Source organism: Panthera onca, chromosome X (assembly GCF_046562875.1).
Source record: "Panthera onca isolate mPanOnc1 chromosome X, mPanOnc1 haplotype 2, whole genome shotgun sequence".
NCBI classification, from domain to species: Eukaryota; Metazoa; Chordata; class Mammalia; order Carnivora; family Felidae; genus Panthera; species Panthera onca.
In genome coordinates this window covers 12,510,569-12,521,244 of record NC_138357.1, presented here as the reverse complement: position 1 = coordinate 12,521,244, position 10,676 = coordinate 12,510,569, and the positions used below count along the sequence as shown (strand labels likewise).

Below are 10,676 nucleotides of genomic sequence, written 5' to 3'. Positions count from 1 at the left end.
CTCTGAATTGACCATGACAGTTCCCAAAGCAGTGGAAGGCTTTCCCCAGAAATCCTCCTTTGGGGTTTTGCATGCTAAGATATGCAATCCCCTATGACTTACCTTAACAGGGAGCACAGAGCAGTTCAGCAACTCAATACAAATTTTCGTTTGAAGTAACAGAAATCGTAAATAAAAGTAACCTGGAGTCAGTTGCCTGGCCCCCGCTGGGACCTTGTTTACCTGAGGGTGGAGAAAAAAAGCCCATTTGGAGCTCAGGAGCCCTCTGCAAAAGCAGGAAATTATATGCTGGCAGCTCTTAGAGAGGACCCCTCAGGAGGAGCAAAAGCCAGCCTTGGGAAAGAAAGGCAGGTCCACATCAGCATATTCATTTTTCAGTCAAGCCTGGCAAAAGGAAAAACAAACCAAAGTGGGCCAAAGCCCTTGTAAACGTAGCCCTCTTCGCTGAGCCTTAACCCTTAACACAGCAGGTAAGTAGTTTGATTAGTTGTCACTGCATATTGTTGAAAAGCATCCCCTCTGTGAGGGCTCCAGCAAAGCTTACAGAGGCCTGTGGACCTGGCTGGACCAGTCGGGATGACAAGGTGCGGAGGTCTTGGACCCTGGGGGACCCCCATCCAGCTGGGCAGCCCCAGGAAGCAGCTGGACATACTCTTGTCCTAAGTGAGGACACTTACCTGCTCTCCTGCCCACTTTGCCATAAAGATCTTTCGTAAAAAGAGAGTGGCCAATGAATTATGGAGCAGGAATGTAATAACTAAGGTAGAAATGTGTCCTGTTATCAGTCACACACATTCAAGCCCAGCCCGGGGCAGCACAGCGGACGGGACTATAAGCTCTGGGATCTTCTCATTCAACCAAGATTGCTTCATACAAAAGTTGACAATGCCTGCCTGAAAGCCATTGTTGATATTCAACGTTTTTTTAAAATAGCTGAACAGACCAGACAATAAGGCACGACAGAAAACTTGGACAGGAGGCTGGCTTGGAGTCTGGTTTGAGAAAGAAACAGGCTATTAAAAGTAGGCAACAAACACCCACTTCCGAATGTTTAATTTATTTGAAAATAAGAATCAACTTCACCATTCATTTATTTTCCTCCTCCAAAGCAACGAAGACAAGCGCAACTCAATTTCAGTTGCTCGTTAGGGTATCTCTCTAGTCTTCCTTTTTCACAATGAAATCCTCAGGCGTAGTAACGCGATGATCCTCACTTACTGTTTGATGAGGCGGGGAGGGGCCTGAGAAGATGCCTTAAATGGCCTTTTATGAAGGAATTGGAGCACTTAAACGTGTCCCAGAGCTATCACAAAATCACTCACTCAGGCTTTAATTTGTTCATTTAGCAACTATTCGTTGAGTCCCCAAGATGTGCCACGGGTGTACAACAGTGAAGAAGACCACAGTCCCTGCCAGGGCCGCCATCCTTCCTGTTTGCCCAGCGTTCCTGGTCTTAGCGCTGGAGACCCGGCATCCTGGGAAATTCCTCAGTCCTGGGAAAACTGGGATGGTTGGCCACCCCGGCTGCTTCCTGGAAGCTAACAATCCATGCATTCCTGAGAAAAGTGGGGCTGAGTCTTGGTGTCAGACTTGCTCCTTATCAGCTCTATGATCTCAATCGGGACACTTAACTGAGCTTCAGTTTTCTCATCTATAAATGGGAAAAATAATATCTACTTCAAGGCCTTATTTTAAGGTTAACTGGGGGCACCTGGGTGGCTCAGCCGGTTAAGGAACTGACTCTTGATTTTGGCTCAGGCCATCATCTCACGATTCGTGGGTTTGAGTCCCACGTTGGGCTCTGTGCTGACAGTGTGGATCCTGCTGGGGATCCTCTCTCTCCTTCTTTGCCCCTCCCCGCTCTCTGCCTTCCCTCTCTCAAAATAAATAAATACACTTAAAAAGAAAGATTAACTGAAGTGTGGTTATTGATTCTGTATGAACTGACTACGGTGACAGCGACAGAAGAGGGAGATATAGCTATAGGTGTCCCATTGGCTCTGTGGATAGGAAAAGATACTCTGTGTTTTGCTGAACCAGAGTGGAACCTACCAGAAACCTGGCTGTAATATCTTGTTACCGGGTGTTTAGATGGGGTAGGTTCTTAAGTCCATAGTGCTTTGTTGGGGAAAGGGGCTGACCCCCAGGGAGAGGGCCAGCTGGTAGTTTAACCACTTTGCTGCCAGGTCCCCCCCCCCCCCCCCAAAACAAGGGCAAGTACCTTATCCTCAAAGTGGGGATTTAGGCTAAAGATTAAAACATTTAATTGAAAGGGGGACACGTATAATCCTACATTAACCCCCACTCCTGCTGGGGGTTGGTTTTCACCTTCCCTCTTTAAAGGTCTCATAAAGATTCCTTTTTATGTTCAGCAAATTCTCTCTCCCTTATCTATACTTAGTAATCTTACTTAACATCCCATGAGCATCTGTTAGGCACCCAGCATGTATCAGGGACTAGGATGCTTAGAGGAAGCCAACTTTGTTCCTGTCCTCAAAGAGCTGACATTCTAGGTGGAAATACACACACACACACACACACACACACACACACGCACACAGTTTTTTAAAAAGTTTTTGATTCCTTCCTCTCTTAGTCGTCTTATTTTTTTGGAAGTAGCTCTAAGGTGTTAATTTTTTCCCTGACTTTAAATATCTCCCCTTCCCCACCTCATTTAACCGCAAACCAATGTGGCTTTCATGACTGAACCTCATTCGTTCATACTACTGCTGTCTCACTATTAGTTGAAATACTGCCATTTTCAAACCTTGTCAGGGGAGAAAGACTCTCAGTCCCTACTCCTGATGTACAAAGAGGTGGGGTGCAAATTTCCCACCCCTTTTGAATTGTTTGCAACAGGTAACCCCCTAACCTCTCATCGGCAAGTAGGAGAACTAGGTTCCAAATGGTGATGAAAGAGTGTGACGGTGTGAACCTTGGGTGTGTGATTATCATGCATTCAATCTCTTTGTTGACCTTTGTTGGTGGGTCCCCTGCTCAGTAATGTGGGGTTCCAAAGGGAGGAGGAAGGGAAAATAATGTTAAGAACTGGCCAGAGAATTGGCATAAATGCTGTTATAATGAGAGATCAGGACGGCCTGGCTCTCGTGCCCTTCATTACAGTAACTCAGGGCCAGGGACTTTTCCTATGTTGGTCATTTCATATAAAGATGTATAAGATCAAATACTGCTCTATGACGGTGGTCCAGCAAATGGATCCGCAAAGAAGCAGCGGGAGGTGACATGCAAAGGATGTGTTGAGAAGCACGGGCCAGGATGTGCAGTAGGGTTCCAGGAGGCAGGACAGCATCAGGGAAGGTCTTCATGGGAGCCACCTGCTCGGTGCTAGCAGCAGGCACACAGTGTCTGCAGATCGCCGACCAGCCTTGTTACTAGAAAACCGGTGGTCTTTCCCCCTGCTCATTTCTTTTTTTTTTTTTTTTAATGTTTGTAATGTTTATTATTTATTTTTGAGAGAGAGAGAGACAGAGAGACAGAGCACTAGCAGGGGAGGGGCAGAGAGAGAGAGAGGGAGGCACAGAATCCCAAGCAGGCTCCGGGCTCTGAGCTGTCCGCACAGAGCCTGACGCGGGGCTCGAACCGAACCCAAGAACCGCGAGATCATGACCTGAGCCGAAGTCGGATGCTTAACTGACCCTTCCCCCGCCCATTTCATTCATACCTCCGCAAAAGCCGGGTTCAGTCATGGTTGGCTTCTGCACTACACTTCTCGAATTTGCTGCTATGCTTATGGGCAGCTCATGAGCCTGTGTCCATCCTTAATATTTTTTTTTACCTTTTGGCTCGCCATAATCTCTATGTCAACTATACTTCAAAAGAGGTTTGGGAAGTTCTTTTTTAATTTTTTTAAAGCTTATTCATTTTTGAGAGGGAGAGACACAGCATGAGCAGGGGAAGGGCAGAGACACACACACACACACACACACACACACACACACACACACACACACAGAATCCAAAGCAGGCTCCAGGCTCTGAGCTGTCAGCACGGAGCCTGATGCAGGGCTCGAACTCACAAACTGTGAGATCACGGCCTGAGCCGAAGTCAGATGCTTAACCTACTGAGCCATCCAGGCGTCCCTAGGTTTGGGAAGTTCTTTCACACCTTTTGGTTATGCCCATGTGTGTGGTGTTGCATCATTCTACACCGGTGATAATTCGAATCTTCTTCTTGTGTTTTCCCTTCTTCCAAATACTGTATAAACTGGCAGTGCTTAAGGGCAAGGGCAGAAGTACGAGTCAAAATTACCTTTTCGATCACCTCTTCTATCACATAACTGTAGCACTACCACTATCCTATCTGTGATGTTCTAGGTGCTTTGTACCCACCATTGCTAATTTTTACACCATCCCTATAAATTAGGTGTTGTACCTCGATTTTATAGATGAGGAAACGAAAGCACCGACAGGTTGTTAACCTGCCTGGGGTCATCCAGCTAGTAGAAGGTTTACGGGAACAAACACTACGGCTACATTGTTAGCCAAGTTCACAGAACAAACCCTCTTGGTGTGATGGAAGCTGGCCCTACCAGTTTTATTTTGGCTAACATAGATCATTTAAGTCTGCGTTTTCACCTGTCTGCAGTGAGAAAACCTGAATATTTTCCACGCTTGGGTTTAACCTCTCAAATTCCTTGGTAGCAGGTGGTTTGTCCTACTACAAGTTCAGGTGTGCTGTCTTAGGTAAAATTGTCTTTTGTCTTTAAAAAAGATCCGGGGGGTGGCTACCCGCTGGGCTCAGATGCACTTCATTCCTCCTGTGGGCGTTGCGTGTTGCCCAAGATCTCTGTGGCAAAGCCAGGTCTGGTGACTTCATAGCCCGTGCGTGCTATTTCCTGTGCGTGTACCCCACGATTCTGCCCCTACACGGAGACACTCTCAAATGTCATCTTCTGTCCTAATTGCAGGCCAGGACAGAGGGTAGCTGGGCCTTTTAGAATGTCTCCGCTTGCAGCCTAGAATTCATCACTGGAAACCACGGTCAAGAAAAATTCCATCTTCCCTCTTTCTTGCCCTTTGGTAAATGAGTCTCCAGTTCCACCCCTTAGACCCTGCATTTTCAGCCAGTGTTGAAGACAGTCTATTTCTCCACAGGGGTAACCACATTCTTCCAAGCTGCTATTTTTTTTTTTTTTTTTTTGCCTACGGTTAACTGCATTCTTTAATGCTGCCTCAGGGAAAGAAAATGGAAAGGGAGAGAAATGTGCATGCATTTCTCTGTTGATTCAGAAAAATACCTGCCATTGATGCTGTTGGAACATTGGAGGCGTTTCCTGTTTATTATGCTGATGAGAGGGGGCGCCCAGAAAGAAGGGGGGAAAAGCGTGTTTGTGGCTACATTTCCCTCGTTCAAGTGCTGGGGTTAGGCAAGAAACGTGGAGGAGCTGCCTCTTGGCATTGGAAGCCATTGTGACAGCACTGGGGCTGGGGCGCTGCATTATGGGCCGGGGCGGGGACCCACACAGCCTCTTTTCATTCCCAGGCCCGTATTTAACCCTTTCGCAGCTCTTGGCATCTCAGTAATTGCTTTCCTTTGTTTCTCTTCCACCTGTTCACAGAAGATGTGGCGTCAGGAACTGTTAATACAATTTCAGAATGACCCTGAAATTGTGTGGTGTCTGGGGTCACCTCGTGAAACTAAGAAGAAAGACCGGCTGTCTTCTGGGGAATTCCCAAGAATTGATTTATCTTAATGAGATGTAGATAGGTGTGTTGTATATTTCCCCCATCCCCTTTGGGATGAACACTGAGTGATTAAGGGACTGAATAATTAAGAGGGGATCCCTCATGTTCCCGTTGGAGTTCAAAACAAGGACATCTTTTCCATTCTGATTGTTCCTGTGACTTGGCCTATCCCGTTACTAACCCTATTCTCTGCTTCACACACAAGGACATGAGAATTGGACCAGACTTGCAATTCAACAAATATTTTTCGAGTGCCTACTGTGTGCAAAGCATGTTCCTAGGAGCTGGGGTACAATACTGAATGAAACAGAAACTCTAGTCCTTGTATGGCTTATACTCTAGTTCGGCAGAGAGACACAATAAATACTAGTTTAAATAAGTTAGTGAAATATATGTGGTTCCCCTCATACCAGCCTGAGGGTACAAAGAGAATCGTAAGTTAGAGTCATTCTGGGCCTTGCCTCGACCACCTAGGCTCCTGAAACTCGGATTCTCCTCCCCGCTTTTTGTTCCTTAGCAGTTTTAACTTTTAAACTTCTTGGCACATTCTCTTGCTGTGGCCATCATGGGTTACATGGGCTAGTGCGTTGCCACTCTGTTGGCCTGTATCACTTCCACCACCACTGTGACTCTTCCTTACTATGGAAACATCTGTTTTTGCCTGTTCACTTGGCTGATCATTCACCTCTGCCCACATTGGGGCAGGGACCTTTTTTTGCAGGCAGCTGGGGTCTCATCTGCCTAGTCCCAGGTACAGGGCTACCCTTCCCTCTCTCTATTTGTGGCAGCTTCTGACTTTGTCCCCTCTGGCCAGATTACCACTTGTCTCTACATCCCAGATTCAGTCCTCACCTGTGACATAGTATGACTGGTGTCCCAAATCATGCTCTTTTATACTTATGGGTAGATAACTGTTGACTTTTGTTCTTTTCTTTTTTAAATGTATTTATTTTGAGAGAGAGAGAGAGAGAGAGAGAGAGAGAAAGCATGAGCAGAGAAAGGCCAGAGAGAGAGGGAGAGAGAGACAGTCTCAAGCAGGCTCTGCACTGTCAGTGTGGAGCCCTGCTAGAGGCTCGAACTCATGAACCGTGAGACCCATGACCTGAGCAGAAACCAAGAGCCAGATGCTTAACCGACTGAGCCACCCAGGTGCCCCTTTTGTTGGTTCTTTTACAAATCAGTCATTTTATACATATATATATATATTTTTTTCTTCAGTCATTATATTTTCTAAAAATAAAATATGTTCACTCAATAGAACTTGGAGCTAATAGGCAAATACAAAAAGGGAAACCATCACGGATAATATTAACACCCAGAAATACCTAACTGGCACCAGGGCCAATTTCCTGGACATGCTACCTATGCAGTCACGCAGGGCTCAATGTTTAGAAGGACCCCACACTCGGTTTAATGAGACTTTTTAGGTTTTTTCAATTAATTAATGAATTTATTTTTGAGAGAGAGTGCGTGAGTGAGTGAGCCAGGAGCAGAGAGAGAGAGTCCCCCGAGGGGCAGACAGAGAGGGAGAGAGAGTATCCCATGCAGACTCTGTGCTGTCAGCATGGAGCCCGAAGTGGGGCTCAAGCTCACCCGATGTGGGACTTGAGCTCACGAACTGTGAGATCATGACCTGACCCAGTGTCGGATGCTTAACCGACTGAGCCACCCAGGTGCCCCCCTCCATGTGTTAGTTTTAAAAATGGTTGGGATTACACCATTTGTATATTTTTGAATCCTGAATTTTTCACATAATGCTACAGTAAGTAAATGTTCCTATTTCATTAGCTATTTGAAAGCATTTTACTTATTTTTTTTTTTAAAGATTTTATTTTTAAGGAATCCCTACACCCAACATGAGGCTCGAACTCACAACCCCGAGATCGAGAGTCGCATGCTCCACCAACGGAGCCAGCCAGGCACCCCTGAAAGCACTTTAAATTGATGAATGGCAGGGGAGCTTGGATGGCTCAGTCAGTTGAGGGTCCTACTCTTGATTTCCGCTCAGGTTGTGGTCTCACGGTTTGGTGAGCTCGAGCCCCGTGTCGGTGCTGCTATCGTGGAGCCTGCTTGAGATTCTTCCTCTGTCTCAGAAATAAATAAGCGATGAATGATATTCTATCACTTATTTCACTGCTTCCCCATTGTTCAGCTTTTGGGTTGTTGGTTGATTCTTGGGGTCTTGTTTCATAGGTCAGTGCCTGGCACATTGCAAGTGCTAAACAGACGTTAGCTATTACTATGTCCATTGCCTCTCAGGTGGTTTTTCTTTTCTTTTTTTTTTTTTTAGCCAATGAGAACAAGCCTTCAGATGAAGCTACTAGGATTACCTAGGTAACCTAATAATGGGAATGTGACTGGGCGGCCATCAAAGTAGGGTCTCACGTCCAATGACAGAGGATCTGGTAGGAGGCCAGGAGGGCCTCTTAGGTGTCTTAGGGCCCCTGGCTGCGGGCAGCAAGGCACAAACTCAGAGCAGTCACCCTGAGCGACCTCTCCAAACCCCCCATTTTGTGTGCTCATCCACAAAGGGTGGCAGTTCGCTGGGGCACGGCACAAAATATGCAATGCCTCCCGAATTTGTGAGCCATCCTAGCGCTGAGGCCGTGCTAATCTCTCTCGTTCTCATTTTCGCATATGCGCTGCAGAAGCGAGCACTCTCAGGTGTTTCGCAAAGAGGTGTCAGTGGTCTCTCGGGGAGGGAATTCAATCTGTTCTCCAGGTTTCCTGTGTTTTCTGACATCATCCGGAAACCCGGCCCCTGGGTTTCCTGTGCCGGGATAATGAAGGCTTTGGTCCATCAGCCCGGGTCATGACATGCTACAGAAAGTTGGAGCCTGGAACTTTACACCTCAGAACTCAGATCTTGATTTTCGGTTGTCACTCCTGACCTGTCCTCTCAACCGCCAATACAACTTTAAACACAATTCTTGTTGGACCTTTGGAATTCCAATAAATTCTAGAAGTGGGCGGCTCCCCAGAAAGCATTGGAAATCCCTCCACCTTGTAAATGAAGAATCTCTATCCCAGAAGATAAAGGTTCGAAGACTTTATTTATAACTATGGAGACAGAGGTGAGATTTGAGCCTCGTTATCTGTCCATGGGTGTTTTTTGGGTGTTTTTGCGTCATCAGTATTCAGCAATGTTCAGTCATCAAGGTGGGGGGTATACTACCTTTCTTGAATTAACCTAAGAGCCTTTTGTTATTTTTAATTTTAATTTTATTTTTAATGTTTGAGAGAGAGAGAGAGAGAGCACACACGTCAGGGGGAGGGGCAGAGAGAGAGGGAGACAGAGAATCGGAAGCAGGCTCCGAAGTGTCAGTGCGGAGCCTCATGTGGGGCTCAAACTCATGAACTGTGAGATCATGACCTGGGCTGAAACTAAGAGTCAGACGCTCAAGAGACTGAGCCACCCAGACGCCCCCCCCCCCACCCCCGGCCCCCAAGAGCTTTTTGAAAATGGTAAGAACTTTAAGTACATGGCACATGATAGTGTTTTGAAGTTGTGTCTATGCCCTTGTTCTTTGTCCCTGATCCTGAGGAATTCGAAGGTGGGGTGGGGGGCAAGGCAGGACACCCGTTAAATTCACTCCTGTTGAATCAGCTTGGCGCATGCATCCCCGGTGAAGGACAGTGCCGTCACAATACCCGGTAGACATTGGACAAGGAAAAGGAGTCGGTTGTTCATTGGGCATTAAAGATGCTCTAAATTGTCTCACTCCAAAACAGGGTTCAGCTGCTGGAGACAACGAAAGGATCGGAAAATAGATCGTTCCTGGCGTTGGGTATTAGGGCAACCGGTTTTTTAAACTGAGTTTTTAATTTTAATTCCGGTAGAGTTAACGACGGTGTTATATTAGTCTCAGGTATACGATATAGTGATTCGACAATTCTATACATTGCTATTGCTCACCGTGATACATGTACTCCGATAGGTTTTCTAGACAAATTTCTGCTGTCTGGAATTTCGCGTTATTGTCGTGATCTTTTTATGTAGCTTTACAGAGAAAGAGATGTTCGAAGAAAAAAAAAAAAAAAAGCCAAGCATGTTTGAGTGGTTTTGTATTCTTTCCTCAGTAGGAATTGTAATGCTGGCTGCACAAATTGCTTCCTTGACCTACAGTCCTGGGTCTGTTTCTCTGGCTTCCACATCCCGCGAACACAGACAGGAAGGGCTATTAGAGCACTTGGCTGGTGGAATACTGTACCCTCTCCAAAACATTCCTCCGTCCCAGAACCCGTCTGCTTGCCGTGATTCAGCTAGACGCGGGGGAAAGAGCAGCTCTACTGGATACTGAAATTTCGGAGGGGTGGGCATCCAAGCCGGGCGTGGAAGAGCCTGCCGACATTAAGGCAGACGTGCCCACCTCGTGTGGACGAGGCTGTGGAGGAGGGGCGAGGGGATTGCCACGAGCCAGGCGAAGGCACAGCCTCAGAGGAGCGTGGCAGCGACAGCTCCGGAAGGCAGGCTGCCGACAGACGGACAGGGCCCAGGCTCTGGGCCGGGGTTTGAGGGCGCGCGTCTCTCCCCGCCACAAAGAGACCAGCGGGGCCCTGCCTTGTTCTCCAGGTTTCCGGACGGCAGTACTGAGCAGGCCAAGATGGAGATTGAGCGCCGGAGTTTCAGAACAGAGAGCCAGCCGCAGGATTGACGGCGGAGATTTGGGGCCTAGGGTAGACGGTGAGATGGAAGGCCGGTTTCTTGCATAGGGGCACGAGAGCATAAGGAAGACCGGAGCTTCCTTGATGATAGGACTTCACAGAGGTCACGACAAGAGTAAATTATTTTATTTTATCTATTTCCCATCATCCGTATCTGCGTGCACACACACAGTTCTGTCATCTGTTGGTGTTTATGCCCAATGAGTCTCTAATTAGAACCTAAGTCCCTTTCTCTGCATAGTACACATTCTTGTGAGCGTTAGCATGCTAGGCCACGTGGCCACCTGGAATTAAATACTGTTTTA

At 47.0% G+C, this 10,676-nt stretch overlaps 1 non-coding gene across 1 annotated transcript; it reads right to left on the bottom strand.

Moving 5' to 3' along the window:
• Positions 1-8,262: 8,262 nt before the first annotated feature.
• LOC145714756 (U6 spliceosomal RNA) lies at positions 8,263-8,364 on the bottom strand. Its single transcript, XR_014136967.1, has one exon. It is a non-coding gene; the product is annotated as a U6 spliceosomal RNA (small nuclear RNA).
• Between the last annotated feature and the right edge of the window lie 2,312 nt (positions 8,365-10,676).